The sequence below is a fragment of the Bufo bufo genome, assembly GCF_905171765.1.
Source record: "Bufo bufo chromosome 8 unlocalized genomic scaffold, aBufBuf1.1 SUPER_8_unloc_1, whole genome shotgun sequence".
NCBI lineage: Eukaryota > Metazoa > Chordata > Amphibia > Anura > Bufonidae > Bufo > Bufo bufo.
The window spans coordinates 71,952-82,853 of record NW_024400009.1 but is presented as its reverse complement, the minus strand read 5'-3'; the positions used below and the strand labels follow the sequence as shown (position 1 = coordinate 82,853).

The following is a 10,902-nucleotide window of genomic DNA, read 5'->3' as shown; positions in this document are numbered from 1 at the left end:
GTCTGCTGCCACCTGCTCACAATCACTGACGTGTGAGCTCCTGGAGTATCTCCCCGCCCTCCTCAGTCTGCTGCCACCTGCTCACAATCACTGACGTGTGAGCTCCTGGAGTATCTCGCCGCCCTCCTCAGTCTGCTGCCACCTGCTCACAATCACTGACCTGTGAACTCCTGGAGTATCTCCCCGCCCTCCTCAGTCTGCTGCCACCTGCTCACAATCACTGACGTGTGAACTCCTGGAGTATCTCCCCGCCCTCCTCAGTCTGCTGCCACCTGCTCACAATCACTGACGTGTGAGCTCCTGGAATATCTCCCCGCCCCCCTCAGTCTGCTGCTACCTGCTCACAATCACTGACGTGTGAACTCCTGGAGTATCTCCCCGCCCTCCTCAGTCTGCTGCCACCTGCTCACAATCACTGACGTGTGAGCTCCTGGAGTATCTCCCCGCCCTCCTCAGTCTGCTGCCACCTGCACGGTCTTGACACAATCACTGACGTGTGAACGGTCCCTTGTAGAGAGGAGCGGTAGATGCGGTCAGCGGGCTGCACATGCGCACTGCGGCTCTGTCCCAGCAGCTTGCGCCGCACGTGTTCCTGCGGAGTGGGCGTGGCTCGTGCTCAGCGTTTATAGAGTTCCCATCAGTCTAGACTTGTAAGGGGAACGATGGCGCCATCTCGTGGCCGCAGAGGGAACCTCTCCTATGATTCTAGGCGCAGCAGGCTGAGGTACAGCCGTGTTCTTGACGATGACGTAAGGCGGCGCATGCGCTGTGGGCGGCGGAGGAAGTGGAAGAGGTGGAGCTGGAGCCGGAGCGGCTGCGAAAAGGTAAAATCCCCCAAATCATTGCTGTGTGCCCCCGCCCCCTCCTCTACAGTAAGTACCCGGAGACTTACCCAGCGGGAGGTGTCCGCGGCCGGAGACTGACCTGTAGATCTAGTAACCGTCAGATATGGCCCCCAAATGCTATAAACACCCGGGGATTAGAATATATACACCCCTGTGCGGGCGGTGACCGTCCTGCGCGCGCGGTGACCGTCCTGCCTGCGCGGTGACCCTCCTGCGCACACGGTGACCCTCCTGCGTGTGCGGTGACCCTCCTGTGCACACGGTGACCCTCCTGCGTGCGCGGTGACCCTCCTGTGCACACGGTGACCCTCCTGCCCGCGCGGTGACCCTCCTGCGCACACGGTGACCCTCCTGTGTGCGCGGTGACCCTCCTGTGCACACGATGACCCTCCTGCATACGCGGTGACCCTCCTGTGCGCGCGGTGACCCTCCTGTGCGCGCGGTGACCCTCCTGTGCGCGCGGTGACCCTCCTGTGCGCGCGGTGGCCGTTCTGCCCGCGCGGTGACCCTCCTGTGCACACGGTGACCCTCCTGCGTGCGCGGTGACAGTCCTGCATGCGCGGTGACCCTCCTGCGTGCGCGGTGACCCTCCTGTGCGCGCGGTGACCGTTCTGCCCGCGCGGTGACCCTCCTGTGCACACGGTGACCCTCCTGCGTGCGCGGTGACAGTCCTGCATGCGCGGTGACCCTCCTGTGCGCGCGGTGACCGTTCTGCCCGCGCGGTGACCCTCCTGTGCACACGGTGACCCTCCTGTACGCACACCAAATAATAAACGGCCGGATATTAATACATATACACGCGGTAACCATCCTATATTCTCCCGGTGGTGGCGGTCTGACAGTGGTGTCACGGTCCTGTGACGGGGACTGGCTGCACGTGACTGACCGTCTCTTTGGTTTCACCTTTCTGTGTTGTTGCTGGGGACGACCTCGTGTCTCAGGTGACGCTTCAGTGGTCATTCCTTCGCCTCTCTTTAGTCACCCGTCATGCTATGCGGTTGATGACTCCTTGTTTGCGGAGGTCCTGGTGTAGGTTCTCTCTGAGGTCCTGCTCGTCCTCATACTTCTGGAAGTTACGTTTATCTTCGCTGTTGTTTTCCCCTACTTGCTGGTATTAGGCCTGAGGGGTCTCCTAGTCCTTCATCTGGGGAGGAATAGAACATCTGTGTCCTGACACTATCTGCAGGGCCCTGTTAGGGTGAGATTGGGCTCAGGTTCCTGCGTATGGACATTCCTGCCATCAAGGTCTGTTCATACTGATAGCAGTCAGGGCTCGGCGTAGGGACTCGCTAGGTGGGACCTTTTCCATAGGTTCCAGGCCTAATGCCTTTTCCCTTCTGTGTTCAGTGTATTTCCCGCGCCGTGACATTATCCACCGCCGCAGTGTGTCAGTGAGGCTATGGATCCTATCGCTGCACTGGCTGGACAATTGCAAGGTCTGTCTTTGGAGGTAGCTGACCTCCGCACGCAGATCCAGGGATCACAGGCTGCTGGTGTCAGTAGTACTTACCAGGCTGGTCCTGGACCGAAGGTTGCTCTTCCGGACACGTTTTCGGGGGGAGTGACGACTTCATTCAGTTCAGAGAGTCGTGTAAGTTGTACTTTAAGTTACGCCCGCTCTCATCAGGGAATGAGAGTCAGAGTCCCTCCGGTCGGTCGATGAATTTTTCAGAGCTCTAGGTCTCATCTCTGATGACCCGGATCGGATCTCCCTGGCCTGAGACCAAGTTACGTGGTTTACGGCAGGGAGAGCGTTCTGCGGAGACCTATTGCTCTGAATTTAGGAGATGGGCTGCGGATACGGAGTGGAACGATCCTGCTCTCCGTAGTCAGTTCTGTCAGGGATTGTCTGAGAGGCTACAGGACACATTGGCTTTTCACGAAAATTCAGTCATTGGAAGCGGCCATGTCCCTTGCTGTACGTATGGATAGACGCCTGAGAGAGATCTAAGGTCCCTCACTCTCAGGATGAGCTATCATACAACGTGGCGGCTTCCTCCGACACCTTGGGTGGAGAGACTCCTGAGGTAATGCCTGGTGATGAACCTATGCAGTTAGGGGGAGCGACCCCTGGGCCTGCTTGCAAGAGTTTTAGTTATAAGAAGGGAATATGTTTGTTTTGCAGGACGTCCCTCCATGACGGCACCCACTGGAGGATGTCCCCATTGGCCTCTGTAGGGACAGGAAGCGAGAGAGGTTAAAAGGCCACTCCCCACCCCCCTCTCCATAGGAGCAGAGAGGGTCCTACGCTTAACTTATTGACGAGGCCGAGGCTGGTCGAAGGGATCTCGCCTCTCCTCTTCAGCTCTCATTCAGGGCCTATGCTAGCACCCCTCTGGGAAGGGCCCCATAGCCTTTCCTGGGATCCGGGACCTCCTGGACTCCTTACCCAACCAAGCCGCAATATCGGGATCGCTGATGCCGCTTCTCCCGCCGAGCAGCTCTGGGCTTAGCGGCGGCTCCTGATGCGACGGACCTCGTGACCGGAAGTGCGCGTCATACGGCCGGGAGAAGATGGCAGCACCCGTACACATGCTGGGGGCCTCGCATGGGGGTGGACTCTTCTTTAGAATGAGTTCCCCGAAAATTTGGAGGCGGAGCTGCGCTGCAACGGGGGGGGATGGACCGAATGGGGTAAGTCTATTTATTCGTGTTGTAGTCTGTGCTGCTAGGCATCATGGAGGTCCAGATGTCTATTAAACAGGACGCCGTTACAGACTCCCCTGTCCAGGGTCATGTAAGTGTTTACTTGCCTTTCTAATACCCGCATGGTTTTTTGTAAGGCAATGCCGTATTTTGGCTCTTTCTCTCTTCCCTTCCACCAAGGCTGAGAAAGAGACCGGACACAAGTCCCTTGGAGACTCAAAAAAGAAATAAAAAAAGTGCAACCTGCACAAAGAAATTGCCGAAGATATATGAAAAATCGCTATGTACGGACTGCCTGGCAAAAATCCTAAAAGAAGAACAACCTTCCTTTTTATCGGATTTGAAAGCCATAGTAACGGAAGAGGTCCAGGCAGCAAGTCTAAGCCACATCCCTCCGATAGTCCCTTCCCCCCCACCTGCTAAACGGTCAAGTGTCCAAATAGATTCCTATTCAGAGGAAAAGGGGTTATACTATTCCGATGACATGGAGGACGATCTTCCCCCTTCCGACGAACCGAGGAAGTACTTATTCTCCAGCGAGGATCTAGATCCTCTCCTAACCGCCATAAGACAGACAATGGCAGTCGAAGAGGAAGAACAGGCTCGCACCATACAGGACGAAACGTTTGGGGGCCTGAGAGCAAAAAAGAGGAAACTTTTCCCTGTAAATACAAACCTAAAAGATTTAATTAAAGAAGAATGGGAGGAAGCGAAAAATAAATTATATGTTCCGCGAGAATTTAAAAGCAGACTTCTCTTTGACCCAGAAGAAATAAAACTGTGGGAAGAAATCCCGAAGGTGGACGTTCAAGTGGCAAAGGTGGTGAAAAGAACCACTATCCCATTTGAAGATTCATCACAATTAAAAGATTCGATGGATCGGAAAATAGATGGGTTATTAAAGAGAGCATGCAAATATCGCTGCCACCTCGGTAGCCAGAGGGATGGTCCTGGGGCTGGATCAAGTAGAGAACCACCTCAGGATAAAAACGTCTGCGGAAGAAATCTTGGACTCTCTTCCATTACTAAAGATGGCCACATCCTTCATGGCTGACGCCTCAGCTGAATCCATCCGGTTTGCAGCAAGGAATGGCACTCTAACAAACACGGCATGGCGGGCGCTTTGGCTGAAGTCATGGACTGGAGATATGGCTTCCAAAAATAAACTGTGCGCAATCCCCTTTTCCGGTTTCTACTTGTTCTGGCCAGTCTTGGACTCTATCCTGGAAAGTGCAGCCGATAGGAAAAAAAGGCTTTTCAGAAGAAAACCTAAAAAGACTCAGCCCTTTCGGAGGCCCTCTAAACAATTCTCAAGTACAATACCAAGAGGGAAAGGCAAGACGGGTAGATGGAGCTACCCAAAAGGAGGAAGGGAAAGAGGCTTCCTCTTCAACCCAAACACAGGGAAACAATGACACCAAGCCGGTAGGGGGAAGACTCCGTTATTTCTGGCAAACTTGGAAGCAAGTCACCCAGAACCAGTGGATCCTAGATTCCATTCAAGAAGGATTCAAAATCTAGTTTCGTTGTGCTCGTCCCCAGAAATTTCAAGTCACAGAATTTCAATCCGCTACCCAACAGTATCAACTCTTGACAGATTATCCAAAAACGAGTAGATCTGCGTGCGATAACTCGGGTACCTCACTCGCAGAAGTTCACGGGTCACTACTCAAAGCTGTTTCTTACGAAGAAACCAGATGGATCTTTCAGGACAATCATCAACCTGAATCTCCTGAAGAAAAGGGTAGTGTACCACAGATTCAAAATGGAATCTATTAGATCAACAATCCCACTAATAAGTCCAGGGGCATTCTTATGTACCATAGACCTGAAGGATGTCTACTACCACATCCCAATACATCCTCAGCACCAACAATATCTAAGATTCGCAATCAAAAACCAAACAGAAGTTTTCCATTACCAGTTTCAGTGCCTGCCGTTTGGAATATCCTCCGCTCCACACATATGCACGAAGGTGATCTCAGAAGTTATGGCCTACCTAAGACAGTAGCAAATAAATAATACCGTACCTAGACTATTTTCTTCTCAGTGCAGAATCAAGACAGAGCCTGGAAGACCATATTCAACAGACCTTAGCCCTATTCAAAAACCTGGGTTGGATTGTAAACTACAAAAAATCGGACCTGTACCCGGACACCAAGAAGAAATTCTTGGGGACGGTTCTAGACACATTAGAACAACACTCCTTCCTTTCAGAAGAAAAACAGGAAATGATAATAAAATGAATAAAATCCTTCAGAAAGAAGGGAAACCATACCTTACGAGAGACTATGCAGATTCTAGGTTTGATGACTTCTTACATATCAATCGTGCCTTCGGCCCAGTACCACTCAAGAGCCTTACAGGACACGGTGCTCTCATCCTGGGACAGAGACCACCACTCCCTCAACTCAAAAATAGTCCTACCAAAGGAAGTGTTAAACTCCCTGTCCTGGTGGACGAACCCGGAAAACCTAGGAAAAGGGACTCCCTGGAACATGTCACCGGCTATAGTGATTACCACAGATGCGAGCCAGAGCGGCTGGGGAGCCCACCTGGAAGGTCACTTCTTTCAAGGAGAATGGTCCCTTCTGGACAGTCGGAGATCCTCAAATTTCAGAGAATTGAAGGCAGTACTGGAAACGGTGAAGACAGCAGAACGTTTACTTCGGGGCAATCATATAAAAATTCTGTCAGACAACATGAACACGATTTGCTACTTGAAGCGCCAAGGAGGGACAAGGAATCCTCTCCTTCAAAAGCTGACAGAGTAGATATTTACGTGGGCCTAAAAGAGAATCCTTTCCATCTCAGCCATTCATCTAAAAGGAGCACTCCACTCCATGGCAGACTTCCTAAGTCGACACAGACTCAACCCAGGGGAATGGAGACTCAACAGAGATGTATTTCATCTGATTTGTCACAGATGGGGCCGCCCACATATAGACCTTTTTGCGTCAAAAGAGAATTCCCAGCTGGATTGTTTCTTCTCTCTCAATCCAAGAGATCATTCATTGGGAGTAGATGCTCTAGCTCAGGAGTGTAATATGGAGCTAGCATATGCCTTTCCTTCATTACCCCTGATTCTGGCAGTTTTAAGAAAATTAAGGATGAGTTCAACAACGCTAATCCTAATTGCACCAAACTGGCCCAAGAGAGCCTGGTTTACAGTGCTGGAAGAGATATCGATTCGAGAACCGATTCTCCTTCCAAAAAGACAAGACTTTCTTCTTCGTGGTCCTCTGGAACACCCGAACATCGGGAAACTGAAGTTAACAGCCTGGATCCTGAGAGGCAGACACCGAGGGGAAAGGGCCTATCAGACAAGGTAATATCTACATTACAAAAGAGCCGCAAACCAATAACCTGGGCCATATGTAATACATTTGGAAAAAATTCTTGTCTTGGTTGTCCCTTTCTCATCCAGAGGTTGCCTCACCTTCGATAGGCTGTATCCTGGATTTCCTTCAGAAGGGATTAGACTCAGGACTGAAACCTAGTACCCTGAGAGTCCAGATTTCGGCTCTAAGCTGTTTTCTGGACACTCCTCTGGCAGATCACAGGTAGATTTATAAAAGCGGTGTCTAGGATAAGACCTACTCTCAGGCAAACAGTGCCGTCCTGGGATTTAAACATAGTTTTAAATGGTCTATACAATCCTGCCTTTGAACCAATCGAGCAAATTTTGGATAAAATGCTATCCCTTAAGACAGCATTCCTGGTAGCCATAACTACAGCTCGCAGAGTGGGGGAAATGCAATCCCTTTCAATCAGAGAGCCATATTTAAAAATTCTGGACGACCGAATAATTCTAAAAATGGATCCGTCTTTCTTACCTAAAGTTGTTTCTCCCTTCCATAGAGATCAAGAAATAATGCTGCCTTCATTTTGTACCTCTCCCCCCCTCCCATTGTCTGGACGTAAGAAGATCACTTCTGGCGTATCTTCAAAGGACATGTACATGGAGAAGATCATCTAATCTTTTGTCTCGTTTGGAGGAAGAAACAAAGGCAATAAAGCGTTGAAACAGACTCTGGCTCGATGGATCAAAGAGACTATCAGAGAGACTTGCAGTCGACAGAAATTAGACTGCCCATTATCTATAAAAGCCCACTCAACCAGGGCCATGGCAGCTTCATGGGCAGAGAAAGCTGAGGCATCGATTGATCAAATTTGCAGGGCCGCAACATGGTCCAGCTTCTCGACCTTTGTAAAACATTATAGATTATATTATCTTACCAACCAAGACCTGGCATTCGGACGGAAGGTCCTCCAGGCGGTGGCCCCCCCCAGTTATGTGTAAGCTGGTAGTTCTCCAGTGGTGCTGTCATGGAGGGACGTCCTGGAAACTAAAATTTAGACTTACCGGTAAATGGTTTTCCAGGAGTCCGACATGACAGCATCCGGTATAACCCTCCCTATTTCCTTCTTGATTTGGATCTATATTTGGTACCAATGTGATGTTAAACATTGAGCTTCCCAATAAATGTGTTGGATCCTATCTGGTGTAGAGGGGCCTTTTAAACTCTCTCGCTTCCTGTCCCTACAGAGGACAATGGGGACATTCTCCAGTGGGTGCTGTCATGTCGGACTCCTGGAACACCATTTACCGGTAAGACAAAATTTTAGTTTTTCTGTGGAAAAAGGGGACATTTTGTTAATGTTTGTCCTTACATTCAGCGTGTAGGTGAAAACAAGAAGAGAACTTTTTCCCATCTCACTCTTGGTGGTGTGGGTGGGGAGTCAGAGAGCTTACTTTTGCCATGTACTGGTAGTACCCAATTTCTCCTGTCTGCCGAGGGGGCACTAGAGTTCAAAACTGTGGGAATTGAGGTGTTTATCGACAGTGGGGCAGGGGTGAACCTGACTGATGCTCAGACGCAGTAGAGAAAAATATTTAGGTGTTTGCAATAGACTCCGCACCATTACTCAGAAATGTTTGTCACAGATGGTGCAGGACCTCTGTTAAGGAGTGTGTGATTTTCATCAGAAATCCATCTCGTGTTTTGTGCTGGAGGCTCTGCCGGCTCCGTTGGTTCTGGGTTTTCCATGGTTAAGCAAACCTAACCCTACCATTGACTGGCAAGCGAGACAGATTCTCCATTGGAGTCATTATTGCGTGGACAACTGTCTCAATGCACTGAGCAAAAATATAAACGCAACACTTTCGGTTTTGCTCCCATTTTGCAGGAGCTGAACTCAAAGATCTGAAACATTTTCTACAGACACAGAAGACCCATTGCTCTCAGATACTGTTCACAAATCCGTCTAGATCTGTGTCAGTGAGCGCTTCTCCTTTGCTGAGATAATCCACCCCACCTCACAGGTGTGGCATATCAAGGTGCTGATTAGACAGCATGAATATTGCACAGGTGTGCCTTAGACTGCCCACAATATAAGGCCACTCTGAAATGTGCACAGTTTTGCCTTACTGGGGGGGGGGGGGGGGGGGGCACAATCAACACATAGAGTTGATCAGGTTGCTGATTGTGTCCTGTGGAATGTTGGTCCGCTCCTCTTCTGTGCGAAGTTGCAGAATATCGGCAGGATCTGGAACACGCTGTCGTAGACGCCGATCCAGAGCGTCCCAAACATGCTCAATGGGTGACCTGTCCGGTGAGTATGCTGCCATGCAAGAACTGGGATGTTTTCAGCTTCCAGGAATTGTGTCCAGATCCCTGCAATATGGGGCTGTGCATTATCAGGCTGCAACATGAGGTGATGGTCGTGGATGAATGGCACAACAATGGGCCTCAGGATCTCGTCACGGGATCTCTTTGCATTCAGAATGCCATCAATATAATGCCCCTGTGTTCGTTGTCCATAACATACGCCTGCCCATACCATAACCATGGGCCACTCCATCCACAACGTGGACGTCAGCAAACCGCTCGCCCACACGACGCCACACACGCTGTCTGCCATCTGCCCTGAACAGTGAAAACTGGGACTCATCCGTGAACAGAACGCCTCTCCAACGTGCCAGACGCCATCGAATGTGAGCATTTGCCCACTTAAGTGGGTTACGACGACGAACTGCCGTCAGGTCCAGACCCCGATGAGCATGCGGATGAGCTTCCCTGAGACGGTTCTGACAGTTTGTGCAGAAAATCTTTGGTTATGCAAACAGATTGTTGCTGCGGCTGTCCGGGTGGCTGGTCTCAGACGATCATGGAGGTGGACATGCTGGAGGTGGAAGTCCTGGGCTGGTTACACGTGGTCTGCGGTTGTGAGGCCGGTTGGATGTACTGCCAAATTCTCTGAAACGCCTTTGGAGACGGCTTATGGTAGAGAAATGAACATTCATTGCACGGACAACAGCTCTGGTAGACATTCCTGCAGTCAGCATGCCAACTGCACGCTCCCTCAGACGTTGCGACATCTGTGGCATTGTGCTGTGTGATCAAACTGCACATTTCAGAGTGGCCTTTTATTGTGGGCAGTCTAAGGCACACCTGTGCAATATTCATGCTGTCTAACCAGCACCTTGATCTGCCACACCTGTGAGGTGGGATGGATTATCTCGGCAGAGGAGAAGTGCTCACTACACAGATCTAGACAGATTTGTGGACAATATCTGAGAGTAACGGGTCTTCTGTGTCTGTAGAAAATGTTTCAGATCTTGAGTTCAGCTCATGAGAATGGGAGCAAAACCGAAAGTGTTCAGTGTACACTAACGCTGTTCCCTCTTTTATTACTGATTTTTCGGGTGTATTTTCGGAGTGGTTGCCAGGAGTTACCCCCACACTGGGAATATGATTGTCCTATCAATCTCATTCCCGGAGCGAAGTTGCCCAAATCTAGGTTATATCACCTCTCTGAACCTGAAAGAGCGGCCATGCGAGAGTACATTGCCGAGAATTTGACTAAGGCCTCTTTCACACGGGCGTCATGTTTTTGGCCCGGATAAGATGTGGGTGTGTCGCGGGAAAATGCACGATTTTTCTGCACGAGTGCAAAACATTGTAATGCGTTTGGTACTCAAACCCGAACTTCTTCACAGAAGTTCAGGTTTGGGTTAGGTGCTGGGTAGATTGTATTATTTTCCCTTATAATATGGTTAAGCATTCTGAATACAGAATACTAAGTACAATAGGGCTGGAGGGGTTAAAGGGCTTCTACCACCAGAAATACCGTTATGTAGCGGACTGATATAGCGATGCGCCAATGTCAGCACTACATAACAGTAGGTTTCTAACATTAGTCCCTGCAGCCGTTTTTGTAAAAAATGCACTTTTATTATATGCTAATGAGCCTCTAGGTGCTATGTGGGCGTAAAATCAGCACCTAGAGGCTCCGCCACTCACCCATTATCCCGCCCAGGTCCCCTGTTCTGCCCGCCCAGCTCCTCTTGATTGATGCCACGGTCCACCGCATCATTGACGAAATCCCGCGCCTGCGCCATTCACTT

General features: G+C 50.3%; 1 protein-coding gene across 1 annotated transcript in view; it reads left to right on the top strand.

Annotated features, from left to right (window-relative positions):
• Positions 1–761: 761 nt before the first annotated feature.
• The window catches only part of LOC120982976 (Myb related transcription factor, partner of profilin), a 57,804-nt gene continuing 47,663 nt past the window's right edge, over positions 762–10,902 (top strand). Inside the window, exon 1 of the mRNA XM_040413081.1 lies at positions 762–824. The gene's annotated coding sequence lies outside the window, so the exon portion shown is untranslated. The remainder of the gene's footprint in view (positions 825–10,902) is intronic.